Here is a 19,133-nt window from a genome sequence, read left to right on the forward strand (position 1 = left end):
CCCAGCCACGTCCTTTTAAAAAAAATCGCAAGGGCCAGGCGCGGTGGCTCACGCCTGTAATCCCAGCACTTGGGAGGCTGAGGCAGGTGGATCACCTGAGGTCCGGAGTTTGAGACCAGCCTGGCCAACATGGTGAAACCCGTCTCTATTAAAAGCACAAAAATTAGCCGGGCGTGGTGGCGGACACCTGTAGTCCCAGCTGCTGGGGAGGCAGGAGAATGGCGTGAACCCAGGAGGCAGAGCTTGCAGTGAGCCGAGATCGTGCCTCGGCAACAAGAGCGAAACTCCGTCTAGGGGGAAAAAAAAAGTCAAGCAGCGGCCCTGTGGCTGTAAATGCTAAATATATCAGATGATCCACAGATTCCTGTCTCCAGCTCAGTTGTCTTCTGAGTTTCAAATACCTCCATCTATTCTACTTGGATGTAGAATGTGTGTTAGGTTTTTCAAACATAATGTATTCTAAATGCCACTTTTGCTCTCCCTCCCCACCTGATACCTATCCTATCCCTGTGGTTTTCAAACATCAGTATCCCCATCTCAGAATTTAAATAACCAATCAGGCAAGGTGCGTGGCTCACGCCTATAATCCTAGCACTTTGGGAGGCTGAGGCAGGTGGATCACCTGAGGTCAGGAGTTTGAGACCAGCCCGGCCAACATGGTGAAACCCCATCTCTACTAAAAATACAAAAATTAGCCGGGTATGGTGGCGCACGTCTGTAATCCCAGCTACTCGGGAGGCTGAGGCACGAGAATCACTTCAGAATGCACCAGAAACTCCGCACACCATTTCTCAGTCAAAGATGATGATTCTCGTGACATTATTGTCTCCTCAACTTCTTCCTCTGGGCAGGTACCCGTCCCCAAAGGCAATTGGGTTCAGGCCTGCATTTTCAGAATGAATGGCGCAAGGAGGCAGAAGTTGCAGTGAACAGAGATCGTGTCACTGCACTTCAGCTTGGGTGACAGAGCGAAACTCCATCTCAAAAATTTAAAAAAAAAAAAATTAATGAAAAACAGTATCTCCACATGATTCAGTAATTCCATTTCTGGGTACACATCCAAAAGAATTAGAAGCAGGGTCGCAAAGAGATAATTATACATCCATATTTAGAGCAGTATTATTCACTATAGCAACCCAAGTGTCCATCCACAGGTGAACAGATAAGCTAAATGTAGTCTATGCGTACAATGGAATATTACACAGTGTTAAGAAGGAAAGAAAATCTGACACATGCTACAACATGGATGAATATTAAGGACATTATGCAAAGTGAAATAAGTCCGTGACAAAAGGACACATACTGTGTGATTCCACTTAGATGAGATACCCCGAGTACTAACATTTACAGAGACAGAAAGAAGAATGGTGGTTGCCACGAAGGAGAGGTAAGAGGAAATGCGGATTGTTGAAATGGCAGAGAGTTTTAATTTCGCAAGATTCAGAAAGTTCTGGAGATGGGTTGAACAATAACGTGAATGCATTTAACACTACTGAAGTGTATACTTAAAATGGTGAAGGTAGGACATTCTATATTTTTTATTTTTGTATTTTAGATTTTGTATTTTGCCACAGTCTTTTTCAAAAATCCAATTCCTTCCTCGTTCTCTGTGCCCCTCTGTGATCGGGCCCCGCCTCCGTCTCTGGCCTCATTTTCTACGCCGCCTCCCCTACTCCCTCAGCTCCAGCCATTTGGCTTTCTGGCTGACACCCGTTAAAGCGTTTAACACCCCCTAAGGCATTTCCACCTGGAATCTTCTTCCTCCAGAGAGTCTCATGACTTACCCTTCCACTTCCACAGGGTCTGCTCAAGGAGACCTTCCCTCACCACCCTTTCTAGAACGGCAGTCACCCTGACTTTGTTCCTTTTTGCCACACTTCCTAACTTGACATCAGGTTGTTTATTTAGAGACAGGGTCTCGCTCTGTGGCCCAGGCTGGAGTGCAGTGGTGTGATCACAGCTCACTGCAGCCTCAACCTCCCAGGCTTAAGTGATTCACCTGCCTCAGCTTCCTGAGGCCTCTGGTCCCGAGGGACCAGAGATTCATGCCATCACCCCCAGCTAATCTTTTGAATTTTTGTAGAGACAGGGTCTTGCTATGTTGCCCAGGCTCATCCTGAACTCCTGAGTTAAAGCAATCCTCCCACCACCACCTCCCAAAGTGCTAGGATTATAGGAGTGAGCCACCACACCCGGCCGACATTATACGTGCAATTGTCTGCTTGTTTATTCTTTCTTCTTGTGAGAGCAGGAGTTTTTGTCTGCTTAGCTTACCACATAACTCCTGGCATACAGTAGGTGCTCAATAAGTGCACTGTATGTGCAATGAACTGCTGAGAGAACGTGAGCCCTGCAATACAATCTCACATAGAAAGACAAGGGTGGGGGTCCCCAGGGACTTCAAATCATCCTTCTCACTGCTCAGTAAATGCAACTTTTTCCCTGGACAATAAAGAATGGAATTGTATATGTACAATACTGAGAGTGCTTAGAGAAAATAGTGACAAAATTCATAGCAACCCGCACACAGCAAAGCTCAGTGTTCATGGAATGCAGATCTTTAGTACTGGCATGATTTTAAAATTCAAACATAAGCTGTTTTTCCATGTTCTTTAACCACAAATAAGGCTGCTGGTCTGGGGTCAGGACACGGTGGAATCAGGAGGACTCCTGGGTCACTAGTGCCACCACTGACTTGCAGTGTGACCTTGGAGAAGCCAGTGTTCCCTCACTGGGCCTCCGTTTTCTTTCCAGTCCTATATAAGGACCAGGTTGCTTCCCGTGGGTCCCTTCTGATTTGAACATTTTTGCAATTTCGGAAAGTTGTAGTTCATTCATTCTTCAAGATTTCTGAGAGTTGAAGTTCATCTGAAACTGCTCCTTAGTAAGGCTCCTTTTTTTGTCCTTCCCTCAGTTGGCAACGCAATACAGAAAAACAGTTCTACCCAGGAGTAAAACCACAATGATTCATGTCATGTCAAACCCAAACGCAATGGGGAGGGGAGGGAATAGGGATATTTACTCATTCTTGGAATAAGAAGGAGTTTGAACTCAAAACTGCATTATTCACGGTAACATCATTCATCGTGACAAGCTGCTGTGTTTTTTCATGAGGTTGTAAGATGTAATTGCTCAGGCATTCAGATGGCATTAGAACGAGGGAGAGTCATCCTATCAATAAAAACAGAATAAACTCTGTCTTTGGGGAGGCCAAGAGTGAGGCTTAAGGGAAGGGCACAGCAAGGGAGACTGAGGCTGGGGCATTAAGCACCGGGGCTGGGGGTGGGGTGGGTGCTGCAGTTCCCCGCCCCCAGCGCGCCCTTCCTACAAGCCTGCCCTGCACTCACCGTCAGCTGAAATGAAGCAGGAAGTGGAGCAGGGGATCTGTGGGCCCCACAAGCTCAGAGGAAGGAGGGCAGCAGGAACTTTCAGTGCGTGGCTATAGGAAATTTACCAAGTGGAACAGGAGACTCCAAAGAGTTCATGTGCTTTTCCAAAGAAGGGTCCAAAGGCACTTAGGCCAAAAATAGATGAATAGATGAGTGAGTGAGTGAGTGAGTGTACGTGTGTGTGTCAGTTCTGGTAATCTACAAAGACAAGACTAGCTCTCCCCAACTTAATCCTCCCACCCACCCCCACACCCCCTTCCATTCTTGCATGTCTGAGCCTGTCTGCCTGGCAAAGGGAGAGGTGAACTCAGCAGCCTCTAGGTAGAATTAGGAAGAGAAAATTAGGCTAACAAGTTTGGCCACCCCTGCTCCCCCTAAAAAAACTGCTATCATCAAAGGCGAAGGGCCATCACATTGAGAGTCTACTCTGGCCTCTGTGACCAGAATTTGTTCTTGTGGAATGTTGTTTTCACCAAGATATAAAAAGCTGTGACCCCAACCACGTAGGTGCCCACCACTGCCACTGCTCATCCACCCCACCCCACTGTCACTCATGCACAGATGGCCCTGTGGTCTCGTTTCCTGAGAACCTCAGCGGATGCAGAATCACTCCAGCCCTCTGAAAACTCCTTAGCGTCTTAGCATTGTGAGCAAGAGTGGCATTAGTCATTTGAGGAAGTGGTGGTGACCAGCAGGAGACAACCTTCATTGAAAGCAAAAATGAGGTGATTTCACACAGTTCTGCAGATAGCAGAGGCCTCTCCCTGAATGCAAAGGTCATCATGACAGGAGACAAACACATGGCAATTCCACTGGGTGATAGTGAACAGGTGTGCCCTCTGGGTATGCCCAGAAATAACTGGAGCTGGACATATTCAACGACAACCAGACATCCAAGAAAACAGGATGCCATGAGTAGGGCTAGCAGACAAAAGAAACACTCACAGGGGTTTCAGATATTCAACGCACTAGACACAGACTAAAACAATTCTAGCTACTCTATTCAAAGAAATAGTCAACAAGTTTGCAAATTCGAACCAGGAACTGGAAACTATAAGAAGTGTCACACAGTCACATAGTTGATATAAAAAAAGAATTCAGAATAACTTCCAGAGGTGAAAAGTACAACAACTAAAAATTAAAGAGCATATAAGTGGCTTTAACCACACTTTGAATCCAGCTGAAGAATTCATATACCAAAATTAAAGCAGAAGAAACATTGACATTACAGTATAAGAAGACAGAAAGATTAAAACCAGAAGAGAGCGTAATAAAGTATACAGTGAGTCAACCTAACATGCATTTCATGGCGGTATCAAAAGAAGTAAAAGGAGGGAAGGCCCAGAAGAAAATATTTTAATAGGACAGGCGTGGTGGCTCACACCTGTAATCCCAGCACTTTGGGAGGCCAAGGCAGGTGGATTGCCTGAGTTCAGGAGTTTGAGACCAGCCTGGCCAACATGGTGAAACCCCATCTCTACTAAAAATACAAAAATTAGCTGGGTATGGTGGCAGGCGCCTGTAATCCCAGCTACTTGGGAGGCTGAGGCAGGTGAACCTCACTTGAACCCGGGAGGCGGAGATTGAAGTAAGCCAAGATCGTGCCATTGTACTCCAGCCTGGGCAACAAGAGTGAAACTCCATCTCAAAAAATATATATATTTAAATATTTTAATATGGAAGAAGGAAGGAGGGCAGGAGGAAGGAAAAAAGAAGGAAAGAGGGAGGAAGGGAGGATGGGATGAAGGGAGGAAGAGAAGGAAGGGAGGGAGAAAGGAAAGGAAGGAGGAGGATGGGGTGGGAGGGAAGGAGGGAGGAAGGAAGAAAACTTTTAAAACAGCCTTAGGAAGAAAGAGATCGCCTTTAAAGAGGCCATAAATAAACAGTCAGCTGACTTTTTTTAAAGCCACAGTGGAATCCAAAAGAAAAGCCTAGATCCTCTAGCCATGGAAAATATCCCTCAAGAGTGAAGATGAAATATAGACATTTGGGACAAGAAAAAAAACTACAAATAAAACCCCAAGAGCATTCACCACTAGCAGATAATCATCTTTTAAAAGGAAAAGGAGTGTGGCACCCAGAGCTGTGTGGAATGTTGAAGTTGACATTTTACTTGGAGCTTCCAACAGGGAAATCGCTCCTTGATGACCCATGTAGATCAATGATCATGGACATCAGTGTGAACCAGATGGACCCCACACATGTTTGGCACCTCAGAGGCCCCTGGAATATGTGTGTGTGTGTGTGTGTGTGTGTGTGTGTGTGTGTGTGTGTATATATATATATATATATATATATACCTCCAGGGAAAACATGGAACCCCTAAAATGACATGGGAAAACAGTGGCTCGAAGCAGGAGCTAAATTCAGCTAGAGAATAATAAAGTTATACATCTCGTGGTGCACAGACTACTGAAGGCAGGCTTTGCAGAGAGCTTGGAGACCTCTAGAGCTGCATCTTAGCCACCCTCCTGAGTTACTAAGGGAGTCAAAGGACATAAGTCCTCTTAAAGCACCTCAGAGGCAAGGAAAGCCATACAGATTTGAGGCAATGATCATACTTGAAATCACTCCCTTGAAGTGACCTAAAGAGTATCAGTAGGGCTCAAGCAATTAAACAATTGTCAAGTGCATCAAGCATCTGTGATATGAATTCACAGGCACATCTGAGCAAGAGACCACCAGTAATTCTTCATGTTATGACTGGATCTTGGGGGGACCCTCGGAATTCCCTAGGAGAGCTCCTATCTAGGACTGGCCCACTCTCCTGGCTTCTCCTGCCAGGAGCCAAGTTCAGAGACTGAAGGACTGAGTTCCTTCTCCCTAGCTTCTCCCTTGTAATTCCCAACAACTCTGACCGCTGGCAGCTCTCCCCTAGAGGCTGGAGGGCTACTGATGATTCCAGGGAAGTGGCTGCTTGCACCGATCCTAACCCCTGATAACTCTAAAGATGCTGGGGAGGAATCTCATTCCCAGGATCATAAAACTTGGTGAAGAGGAGGGGTTTGAAAAAGAATAATAACGTGACCAGACTGACTTCTTGAAAACAAGGGACTGCTGTGTGTCTTCTCTTCTCATGTAACATCCCAACTGCCTGGTGAACAACCAGCTCGAGGAAAAGAAAAAGGAGATTTGCTGCTGTTGCTAGGACTAGGGCTCCAGATACATCAAGGCCCTTGATGGGGGAGTTAAGCCTGCCACCGTCCAGCGTCATGGGGTAACCAAGCACTATCCGCTCTCTAAGTGGTAAACATAATTTTCCCACGTGGGAGACACTAATCCACATCATGCTGAAAGCAAAGTTATAAAGTGAGGCCGTCCCACCCCACCACCGCCCCCACCCCATCTCGGTCATGAGCATCCAGGTGCCTTTTCTTTTTAGAGACAGGGTGTCATTCTGTCACCCAGGCTGGAGTACAGTAGTGTGATCATAGCTCACTGCAGCCTCGAACTCCTGACTCAAGCCATCCTCCCACCTGCCTCCTGAGTAGCTGGAACCACAGGCACACACCATCATGCTTGGCTCAGGGGCTGTTTATTGAAGCTTCTTCCACCCAGCTCTGAGCCTTGCTCCTGAAGTCATCCTTCGACCAGGGCTGCTGGCACCTCAAGCCACTCTGGCCCCTGAACAGCCCCCAGTCACATTAGTCCTGGCTCTCTCATTCTTCATGATGTCCATCAGGCGGAGACCAGCCAATGGGAGGTCAGACCCACCCTCCTCCAAACTCAGCAACATGTGTGGGCTTTTACTATGTGCCTCTTCACAAATCTTTTTTCATTTTTGTGTCCCTTAGGATAGGAATTCCTAGCTCTACTTAACAGATGAGTGTGGGGCCAGGCATGGTGGCTCACGTCTGTAATCTCAGCACTTTGGGAGGCCAAGGTGGGAGAATCACCTGAGGTCAGGAGTTCAAGACCAGCCAGGCCAACATAGTGAAACCCCATCTCTACTAAAAATACAAAAATTAGCCAGGCGTGGTGGCAGGCACCTGTAATTCCAGCTACTTGGGAGGATGAGGCAGGAGAATCACTCGTACCCGGGAGACAGAGGTTGCAGTGAGCCAAGATCATGCCACTGCACTCCAGCCTGGGCGACAGAGCAAGACTCCATCTAAAAAAGAAAGATGAGTGTGGTGGGCAGAATAAAGTCCCCCAAAGATGTGCACCGCCTGACTCCTGGGACCTGTGAATGTTTCCCTCTGTGGCAAAAGAGACTTTGCAGACGAGACTAAGTCAAAGATCTTGAGATAAAGATATTATTCTGGATTATCATCGTAGCCTCTAAATGCAACCACAAGTGTTCTTATAGGAAGGAGGCAGAAGGAGATTTGACAGGAGAGAAGGCAATGAAACAAGGTGTTGCTCTGCTGGCTTTGAAGATGGGGGAAGGGGTCAACAATTAAGGAATGCAAGGAATGCAGCATTAGAAGCTGGCAAAGGCAAGGAAATGGGTTCTCCCAGAGCCTCCATGGGGATCTTGGTCCTACCAACATCTTGATTTTAGCCCAGTGAAATTGATTTCGGACTCCTGACCTCCAGAATGCTAAGAGAATAAATGTGTGTTGTTTTAAGTCAGCAAGTTTGTGGTGCTATATCACAGAGGCAATAGGAAAGTAATAAAATGAGTAAACAGAGACGCTTAATGCCTTGCTTCAAGTCCCCCAGCAAGTCGGTGGAGCTGGAATTCACACTCTGGCTTTTGGATTCTAAGCCTCATATTCTTTCTGTTATACCATGCTGCTTCTGAGACTGCAGCAATTGAGAGTGTAATAATCAGGGAACAGATAAATTAGGTAAACTGTGTGTGTGTGTGTGTGTGTGTGTGTGTGCATGTGTGTGTTAGCAGGATTAGACAATAGGGTATGAAAGAGAACATGTCATTGACTTGTATTTATCTCTCAAACTATCCAATGGAAATGACAGACACCAAATACAAATTATAAAAAGGTGCCATTAAGCTCAACATTTTGCCTCTGTTTTTTCCGGTCTTCATATTGCAAAATAGTGATGCTCTTGTTCTGTCCACATGTTCACCTAAAGTACTGGTCTTACAGAAAGTCTTGAAAGAAAACAAATGGGCCAGGTGTGGTTGCTCACATCTGTAATTCCAGCACTTTGGGAGGCCAAGGAGGGTAGATCACTTGAGATTAGGAGTTCGAGACCAGCCTGGCCAACATGGTGAAACCCCGTCTCTACTAAAAATATAAAAATTAGCTGGGCATGATGGCACACGCCTATAGTCCTAGTTACTTAGGATGCTGAGACAGGAGAATTGCTTGAACCCGGCGGATGGAGGTTGCAGTGAGCTGAGATGGCACCACTGCACTCCAGCCTGGGAGACAGAGTGAGACTCCGTCTCTCACAACAACAACAAAAAAAGACTGTTCCTTGTGAGCCCTATCAAATAACAGAAAGTGTATAGAATAGATACAAGCCGGGGCTTGGGTCCTGAAGGTCAGAGTTCAATGTTTGCATTTCCTAAAGGAAATCTAGGGCAAGCACATCTCTAATGGACAGCGGTCACTTTCGTGCCAGTGATACGCCTTGAGCTCTTGTTCACTTGGTACATGTTGGATTTTCTCCTTCATTTTTAACTCCTCAGGAACCCCTAGAATGGTAAACTGGGAAGTCATCTCATTTAACTTAACAAGGAATCTGGGGCCCAGAGAGGTTAGGGGTGGCTCAGATGCTACTGGTTATGACCACAATCTGATGGGTCATCGTTACTTGAAGGGGTGAGCGGAGCTTCGCTTAACTTCCTTAAGGCTCTCAATGGAAGAACCGCAAGTGTCTGCCCCTTTGTCATTTTCTGAAAAAGCAATTTATCGTGAAATCCTCCCTGTGGCTGAGCTATTCAGTACTTTTTTTATCTACAAAAACTCCACTCTGGTTAGTTGCTGCTTGGACATGATGCCATAGCATTATCTGAGAGGTCACAACACATTTTATGTCCTTGGTCAGAAATAGAAAAACAGAAGCACAAGACCCCTAGCCAGAAGATGACAGCATGCCGGAGCTTAGTGTCGCCAAGCTTTCCTTTCTATTTTTGGAAGCTTTAACTTATTAGGCAAATGTATCACCCAACAAACACTGGGAAATGTAGGTTGGAAAGGTCCCGCTAGTTGATTAAATTCCCTCATTCTCTTCCAAGGCTCCCCACAAAACTGAAAGCCCCTTATCAGCTCTCATAAGAACAATAGAAGGAAACAAGCACTTTCTAAGCCTTTGATCCTACTCCTGCCTAACCTCCTAATTCAGTCTTTACCCTTGGTTTTAAAGCCACCAACACCTCTCCTGCTCCCAGAACTTTTCTCTAGCTGGGACTCCCATCTGCTGCTTTAATTAGAAGATGTGGGTGAAGAGCTGTTTGGGAATCAATGTGGAATCAAGGTAGAATGTTATTGATGCCCAGGTAGCCATCCTCCACCTAAACAGGGTCCTGCCAACATCATTGTACCGCCCGGCTTGCTACAGCACAGTGACAAGATGTGCTGGTGGTATCTTTCAGTGGAGATTGTACCTTGCGTTGGACAAGTCCTCACAGGTGCCAAACTCATGTCAGACAATAAAGCAGGACTTTAAATAGCATGGCAGTGGCAATCTAGAGCTATCATAAACTCTAATTATCTGAATCAGGGGACTTTGCTTATTTTGTCAATAACATCTACTGGCAGAGAACTCCCAGGCCAGGGAAGCAGTGGGACTCCCCACAGGGAAGGGGAGCCACCGCCTACTAAACATGCATGGTTTATCTTCACAGTGGACAGTTTGGTGGCCTTAGACATCATCTTCTACAACCACATCTACATCCTTCCTTTCTGTTTCAAGTTGTTCTCTTGAGAAACTGTTCAAATTTTGAGGAGCTGAAAATGTACTGCCTTAAATCCAACTCATGCCGAGATTTCCAGGTTTGCTTTGAGGAATCCACTGGACTGATGGTGACTTGTTTAAAATTCTTCAGCTCTTCTACTATGTCCAATTCAACAAATAGTTACTGAGTGATTGCCATAGCAAGTCTCTTCTGAGCTGGGAGACTTCAGGTTGTCTCGGACCTCATGGAGCTCCCAGTCTATCTGGGAAGACAAAGTTAAGAAATAATGAGCATTGCAAAGTGTATTATAAATAGCAAGGAGATGTTAGTCTAGAGGGCCAGCTGCTGCTGTTGCCACTGAAACAAATTGAAGCCAGAAAGAGAACCAGAGGAAATGCAGGAAATGTGCCTGAAAAAAAAATAATAATAGCATGGTGGCCACCCACAATGGTGATCAAGTTTTTTTCCAAGTTCTAATGAAACATCCATTCATTTTTATTTTGTGAGATTGAAGCAGTAATAGCTGGGTATACAAAGAATTTCCTGTAGATTAATATGAAGCTGGAAGGAGTTGATAGACTTCAGCAGTGATTTGGGCTATTAATCCAAGCCAGTCATTCATTAACCCTCAGGAAGTTTTCTGTGCCAAAGTCATTATTATTATTATAAACTAAACCCCAAGCCCCAAATGGGTGTATGGCTACTTTTCTCTCCAGGATCCTGAGTGTTTGAGTCAGCCAGGGAGCCTGAATCATTTCCTGAATTCCCTTCTGGTTCATGGGGAGTTAGACTTTGTACAATGCACTTGCTGCCAAGGGAACCCAGCAAAGAGCCTTTTTGAGAGGTAACTATCACTCTTGCCTTTCTTCATGAGGTCCTAAGTGGCTATGGCAGGTGGCTGGTTGTCTCCCAATTTTTGTTCTTCTATACTTCTGTAGTATAAATTTTAGCCAGCAACATGGCTGCCTGGCCAAAGACTACATTTCCCAGTCTCCCTTGCAGTAGCCATGGTCATGTGACTAGGTAAAGCCCACAGAAGTGATAAAGGTCACATCTTGATCTTGCTCTCAAAAAATTGGTAGTATCATCGACCCCTCCATGCCCAGTCCCTTCCCCACTTTCCACTGCTGGAAGGAGAGGAGGAGAACCGGGGTATCTCCTTAGACACAGAGATGGAAAGCACGTGTTCAGGATGTGGAGCTGCCCCAGCAGACCTGATCTGCTGACCTCCAGACTGTGACATGGAAACAGATCAACTTCTCTCAGTAAGTCACTGTACTTTGGAGCCTTTTTGTTACAGCAGCCAAGACTGTACTCCTACAAACACAGTGCCTACCAAGCAAACCCTGTGGCCCCAGGTCAGGGACCTTTCCATATTGCATGTTGATGCATCAAGGCAGTGGCTTTTTTTTTTTTTTTTTTAAACATCTCAGGCTGGAGTTCAGTGGCACAATCTTGGCTCACTGCAACCTCTGCTTCCCAGGTTCCAAGTGATCCTCCCACCTCAGTCTCCTGAGTAGCTGGGACTACAGGCAAATGCCAACCATGCCTGGCTAATTTTTTTGTATTTTTCTAGAGATGGGGTTTCATCATGTTGCCCACGCTGGTCTTGAACTCCTGAGTTCAAGTGATCCAACTACTTTGGCTTCCCAAAGTGCTAGGATTACAGGCATGAGCCACCATGCCCGGCCCACAGTGGCTTTTTAAATACATTGTCTCATTTAATTATCCCAGTAGTCCTATGTGGTTGGTATTATTGCGGAACCGTTTTAAAGATCAGAAAACTGAGGTAGAAATAGATCAAAAAACTTGCTCAAGATTCCACAAGCAAGTAGGTAGGAGAGTGAAGACTCCAACCAGCCGTGTAACTCCCTGTTGCCTCTTCCCTGCCTTGCCATTCCCCTATAAGATGACTTGGTCACATCAACATTCCATTTGAGGTCCAGCTAAATACATACCCTGGGTTAAACAAATTCCAGAAAATAGTCTAACTTGGCTCTGTGTGGGTGTAACCCACCAATCTGGCTTTTTAAAGGCAACAACGATCGGTCACCCTCAAAAGCTCTACCTGGTGGTTCAATAGTTCAGCAGCTCCGCATTGACTGAATTCCTATTGTGTTCCCAGGCATTAAGTTTGACACTGGGGACATCAAAATGGATAACACATGGCCCTGGATCTCAAGGAACCTGCCGCCTGATGGAAAACAAAAGAGAGAGACACACTTAAATGGATGATTTCAGCATAATGAATGTGACAAGAGATACGATAAGGGAATGTATCTGGTATCACCGCTTTTCCAAGGCTTCTCCAGGGGTAAAAAATTACCCAGTGGGTATTTGAAGGAGAAAGTAAATAAAAGAAAATCTACAGAGACCTGTGCTATTTGGTAATATGTGTTATTTTATCTAATCCTTACCACAAAACTAAGAGGGGTATAATTTTATCTCTGTTTTACAAATGGGGAAAGTGAAGGCCAACAGGACCTAAGTTCCCAAGTTCCTACACTCCACAGGAGATGCAGTGTTGAAATCTAGGTTAGCCTGAGTCCAGAGACCACATTTTAGCTACTGTTCCCAAAATAAAGAAGTTGATCCTCTCTTTTGGGAAATTTTTCTTTTCTTGAGTCTTTTGACTGGAACACAAAACACCTGGAATTATGAAAACAGCTAAGAGAAAGGACTAGTTCTTTACAACACGGCGCTTTCTGTCAGTCTCAGGGAAAATGTCTCTTGTCAGCATGGAAAGAAAAGCAAGATTATAGGCAATCACTGTTTCTTTTTTCTGGGAGCTGCTTCTCCCCAAAGCTGACAGTATTGATTCTCGGGGGTTCAGTCACAGTTTCTGGCCCCCTTGAGGTCTGGCTAATCAGCCCCCCATCCTTCCTGCTAAGTCAAGGGCCCAAGGGATGGGCATGTGTCCAAGTAAGGCCAGCCCGAGCTCATCTAGGATTCGACATGTGACTGCTGGGAGAAGAGAGAAGCTCCTTTTGCCCCTCTGGGCATCAAGCCAGGAGGCCTGGAGGTGAGGCAGCGTGTTCAATCATAGAAGCAATCAACCAATCATTCAATCAATTTTCCTGAAGTCCTAAGCTGGGTTAGGTTCAGTTTCTTTTACTTGCCAATGAAACCATCCTAATACTGTGGGGAAGGTCTGAGTACAAAAAGCAAGTTTACAATGTAATTTCAATACTTACATTCCTTATGTTTATTTCTGATTTTATATGTCATATACTTTATATATATAATATTTTCAAATATATATACAATATATTATATTAGATAATAAAGTCATATACAAAATATATAATATATTCATATATAAAATACATATGATTTTACATGTAGAATACTATATATATTTGTGTATTTATTATATTTATTGTATTTATTATGTATTATATTTTTACCTATTTCTTATATTTGTTATTTCAATGCATAGAGTTTCAACTGGGCATGATGAATTCTGCCTGTAATTCCAGCACTTTGGGAGGCTAGGATGGGAGTATCTCTTGAGCCCAGGAGTTCAAAACCTTGGGCAACATGAGAAAGACCCTCGTCTCTACAAAAAAAAATTAAAAATTGGCCACGATGGCATGCACCTGTAATCCCAGGTACTTGAGAGGATCCTTTGAGGCCAGGAGTTTGAGGCTGCAGTGAACTATGATTGCACCACCGCACTCCAGTCTGGGCAACAGAGTAAGACCCTGTCTCAAAAAAAAACCAAAAAAGTTAAGAGTTTTCGAAGTTCTGAGAATTTCAGGCACCCCACCATTTTCAAATGAAACCACACAGACACATGATAAGGTTAAATATTTGGAATCACCATCTTTTTATGTGGCTCCCACAGCAGAGGTTGTTCGTGCATTTCATAACTAAGGTCTGGTCCTCATTTTTATTTGTAAGTGACAGAGGATGCAGACAGTAACTTCTGGTTTAGTCACCAGTCCCACTCTACGAGATGTCAGCTGCACATACTTAAGAGTTGTTAAATTTATGTTTCCTCCTGAATTGCCATCTTTGTCTAACAAAACCCATGCTATGATAAGCTACTTCCATTTCTCCTTCTTCTAAAAGGTATTACTCAAAATGGATTTCCCCAGAATTTCACAGTTTTCTAGAATCTGTGACCAAAAGTGGGACTATTTTCCATCTCTATACTGGAGGCCTGGCCTGAAATGTAGGCAGGTTTAGGGGTACCTACATGGGGTGTCATCAGGGCTTTGGGGTTCCTGCCTCACTCCAGGGCCTTAACACCTGCTTCCTGAGGTCTAAGGGTCCTTCCCCATGGAACAATCTCAATTAGAGATGCCTTCAGAATGTAATTCTGCCTGGGAGAGGTGACACATGGATAAATCCACAGTAAGAAACAAATAGGTGAGAGCCGATTCTAATTCTGCAGAGAGAAAGGGTGAAGTGAGAAAAGGTGGACAGAGGCTGCCTGATCCTGGGAGAAGCAGCCCACGAATGGGGAGTGAGGAGGAGGGATTCTGAAGGAGGAGACTGAAAGTATAGGACCTGCCCCCACAGCTCAGCCTGGCCAGCCATGGGATAATCCTACCTGGGGCTTCCACGAGCCACATGACCTCAGGCAATGCCTTAACTTCTCAGTATCTTCATCTGGAAGTGGAGACAATCATACCTACATCACAGGGTGTTGTATTCCTAAAATCCCTCAAATCTATGGAGTGCGCAACACAATGCATGAGGTTTGCTATCAGTGGACAGAAATTTAATCCCTAAGGATGTCAGGTAAATATTTGTTGAATGTTAGTGAATGGAGGAATGAATAATCAGCCCTCCCTCCATTCAGTCAACCAATCAGTAACCTCTTATCTCACATCTGCTTTGAAAACCACCACATTCAACATTCATTCAAGAGATTATTTATTAAATGCATACTATGTGCCTGGAAGTCAGAACCCGCTCCGTAATTTTCCAGGTCCAGCATAAAATGAAAGAGGAGGGTCTTGTCCAAAATTTACTAAGGATTTCAAAATAGAGACAGCAGCGCATGCAGCTGGCCACACCATCAGCATTTTAGGAGCCAAGGACACAACGGTGACAAAATAAACAAGCACTCTTACCCTTGTGGAGTTTACACTCTAGCAAGAAGAGATAGACAATAAACCAAATTGTTTTGTTTATGCAAGACGTATAAACGAATATATTAAATATATATATATATATATAGAATGTTAGAGAGTGATTAGTCCTGGGGGGGGGCGGAAATGGATGAGGAAAATGGGCGAGGGAGTGGAGTAGGGGTGTTACTTGATTTTAATGAGGATGGTCAGAAAGACTCAACTGAGAAGGGGAATCTGAGTGAGAACTGAAAGAGACAAGGGATGAGCTGAGCAGGTATCTGGGGAAAAGGCTTCCCAACAAAGGGAACAGCAAGTGCAAAGGCTCTGCCAGGAGCATGCTCGGTGTGTCCAAGGAAGAGCACGGGGCTTGGAGCAGCACCAGATGAAGTCAAAGAGGTAGAAGGTCTGAAGGACTCCATCCAAGGCTCCTGCGATTGTGCAAGTGACACACAGGGTGGCCTGACACAGAGTGAGACAGAGAGGTGGTGAGAAGTGAGGAGATTCTGGATGTCTTTGGAAGGCAGGGTCAAAGGATTTGCCGACACACTGAATATGGCGTGTGAGCAATAGAGAGGGGTCAAGAAAGCTCCAAAGTTGGGGGACGGAATAAAGCCCAAAGAAGAATAAAGCTGCCATTGCTGAGAGGAGGAGGTGGTGGGGAGGAGCAGCTTTGGGGGCATCACAGAAGCTCGGTTTGGGACACTCATCTTAGCGGTTCAAATAGAGGTACCGAGTAGACAGAGATAGGAATTTCGTTGTTGGGGATGGGGACGTTCAAGCCAGAGGTACAAATGTGGGTGTCATCAACAGCAATGCAGGACATAAAAGGTGTCAACCTAAATAATGACAGAGAGAGACAGGATCTCCACAAAAAGAGCTTATTTGGGAATTGCAGAGGATTGCAACCTGGGAAACATGTGCTGGGATGAATCATAGGCATATCTAAAGAGACTGGGGCTAAAGAAAACTTTTACAGACCAAAAAACGGAGAATTCCACATAAGCTATTTGGAAACAAAGACCATTGATGACAGGAGTTGGCGACGTCGCATTGGTAGAGGCTGCCATTGCTGGGCAAGTGTCCTTAAGCCAATGACTTACCTCGAATCTTGCGTACGTGAGGAGTTCCTGGCATAGTCCCTATCATAGGCATATGTGCAGGGATTACTGGTGAGAAGTCCTGTTACAGGCATGCGGGTAGGCTCGCTCTTCATGGTCTCCGCCTCCATTTTGTTAGGGTTTGACGGAAGTCACTCCATTCTGATATTGATAATCCCCACAAAGGAAAGGACTCCCAGGAGCTCCAGTTCACCTGGAGAGATGAGCAGGCAGTCACAGATGAGTGCAGGCAAAGAGCTGAAAGAGCGCATCAGAAAATGGACTCCGAATGTAGGGAGTGATATGAACCAGACATGGAGGAATGGAGCCAGACTGACCAAGAAGAAGCCACAGAAAGACCTGAGCCTGAGCAGCGACCCCAGGGCATCTCGCGGAATTTGCCTGTCCATTCTACCTGCAGAATAACTACCAAATCAACCTGTTTCTCTCCAACTCCACTCCCAGCAGCCCAGGTTCTTCTGCTGTTGCTGAGATGACCACAGGTGGGCTCCCTTCTGCTCTCACTCCCTCCTGAGGCGTCCTCGTCACAGGAGCACCTGTTCTTAGAATGTAAATCATATCTAATCACTTCCTTGTTTAAAACCCACCCTTGGCTTCCACAGGTTTTGCATTTCAGCTAAGGAAAATCACGTGAAAACTTTTCAAGAAGTGGGGCTCCAACAGGCTGTTGAAAATCCACCGGAGGGCAACAATAAGCCTCGTTACTCCAGGCAAAAGGAATCATGGAAATCAGTGTCTCTCAAGCTTCTTTTGGCCAAAACCCACAATAATAAATATGTTTTATACCCACACGCTGTAACAATCATTACCCTAACTATACAAATTCACTTTTTAAAAATGCTATTCTGTTGTACATCATTTCATTACAATTTTTTGTAATGCTGGCCACAATAAACTCCATTGATTTCACCAGCCATTAATGTGTTGCAATCTGTGTTGTGTTGGTAGTAAAAGGCAAGGAATTAGGATGACCTGTAGTGGAATCAGTGACTTAGCCAGGTGAATCAGTCTAGCTAATAACAGCTCATATTCATTTGAACAAGTCCTATGTGCCAAGCATTTTGCCATTACTTAGGTACAATATTACATTTATTCCTCAAAATAAACCCTTAGTGTTAGGCAATGTTATACTTATTTTACAGTTGAAGTCTTCTGAGGTTTAAGAAAATTAAAGTCCTTTGGACATGATCACCAGGTAAGAAGTAGAACTTGAGTTAAGCAGTCTGATTCCAGATCCTCAGCTCTGGTCCCACACCAGGGACTAGAGGGGAAAAAGATGAGACATCAGTCTGGAACCGGGCATCTAAAGATCTTATATACCCATCTAAAGGGCATTGATTCTTTTTATTTTTAGTTGATATGCAATAATTGTACATGTTTGTGGGACACAGAGTGATATTTGGATACATGTGTACAATGTATAATGATCAAATCAGGGTAATTAGCATATCCATCACCTTGAACATTTATCATTTTTTTGTGTTGTGAACAATCAAAATCCTCTCTTTTAGGCTGAGCACAGTGGCTCATGCCTATAATTCTAGCACTTTGGGAGGCCGAGGTGGGTGGATCACGAGGTCAGGAGATCAAGACCATCCTGGCCAGCATGGTGAAACCCAATCTCTATTAAAATACAAAAAATTAGCCAGGCGTGGTGATGCATGCCGGTAGTCTCAGCTACTCAGGAGGCTGAGGCAGGGGAATTGCTTGAACCCGGGAGGTGGAGATTGCAGTGAGTCAAGATCATGCCACTGCACTTCAGCCTGGGCAATAAAGCGAGACACTGTCTTAAAACATGTATATAACAATAATCGCTACAGAGCTGCAAAGGCACAAGAGGCTGAGGCACAAGAATTGCTTAAACTCAGGAGGCAGAAGTTGCAGTAAGCTGAGATCACTCCCCTTCACTCCAGCCTGGGTGACAGGGTAAGACTCTGTCTCAAAAAAAAAAAAAAAAAAAAAAATTCTCTCTTCCAGCTTTTTGAACATGTACATTTAATTATTGTTAACTACATTCACCCTAAAGTGCTATAGAACACTAGAATTATCCCTCCCATCTTGCCGTAACTTGTATCCATTAGCCAATCTTTCCTTTCCTCCTCTAGAGGACTAGAATATTTATGTAAGAAATCATCCAATCACCTTTTATTATTATTATGAATATTTCAAACATAGCAAGTAACAGAATTAACTCACAGGTATCTACCACTTGATTCTATCATTTCATCATATTTGCTTTATATTGTTTCCTTTTTTAACCTATGTCATATTTAAATTAGCTTTCTGTAGACAGTTTATATTTGAGTCTTTTTTATCCAATCTGACTATCTCTTTTTTTAGCAGTATGTTTAGATCATTTACATTTAATGTAATTATTGGTATGGTTGAATTTATATCTATTATTTTATTATGTGGTTTCTGTTTGTCCTCTATGTGTTTTGGTTCTGTTTCATTGTTCCTACCTTCTTTTGAATTACTTAAAGTTTTTAGTATTTCATTTTAATGTATCTATTGGCTCTTTTGGCAATATCTCTTTGTGTATGTGTGTGTGTAGTGACTGTTCTAGATATTGCAATATGCATTCCTAGTCTTTTACAGTCTACTTCAAGTTACTATTTTACCAATTCAAAGTAAAATGTAGGAGCCTGACAAACATATACATACTTTTACCCTCCCCCTTTATGTTATAGCTGTTATGTTTATATCTATATACATTGAGAACCTCACCAAC

At 44.3% G+C, this 19,133-nt stretch overlaps 2 long non-coding RNA genes across 2 annotated transcripts in view; both read right to left on the bottom strand.

Annotated features, from left to right (window-relative positions):
• Positions 1-2,209: 2,209 nt before the first annotated feature.
• LOC112621328 lies at positions 2,210-3,517 on the bottom strand. The gene is made up of 2 exons (XR_003118705.1): positions 3,348-3,517; positions 2,210-3,171 (listed from the first exon to the last, which is right to left on the bottom strand). It is a non-coding gene; the product is annotated as an uncharacterized LOC112621328 (long non-coding RNA).
• Positions 3,518-9,684: 6,167 nt separating this feature from the next.
• Positions 9,685-19,133, bottom strand: part of LOC112621142 — a 37,947-nt gene continuing 28,498 nt past the window's right edge. Inside the window, exon 3 of the long non-coding RNA XR_003118671.1 lies at positions 9,685-10,462. This is a non-coding gene — a long non-coding RNA (uncharacterized LOC112621142). The remainder of the gene's footprint in view (positions 10,463-19,133) is intronic.

Source organism: Theropithecus gelada, chromosome 3 (assembly GCF_003255815.1).
Source record: "Theropithecus gelada isolate Dixy chromosome 3, Tgel_1.0, whole genome shotgun sequence".
In the NCBI taxonomy this organism is placed as follows: Eukaryota; Metazoa; Chordata; class Mammalia; order Primates; family Cercopithecidae; genus Theropithecus; species Theropithecus gelada.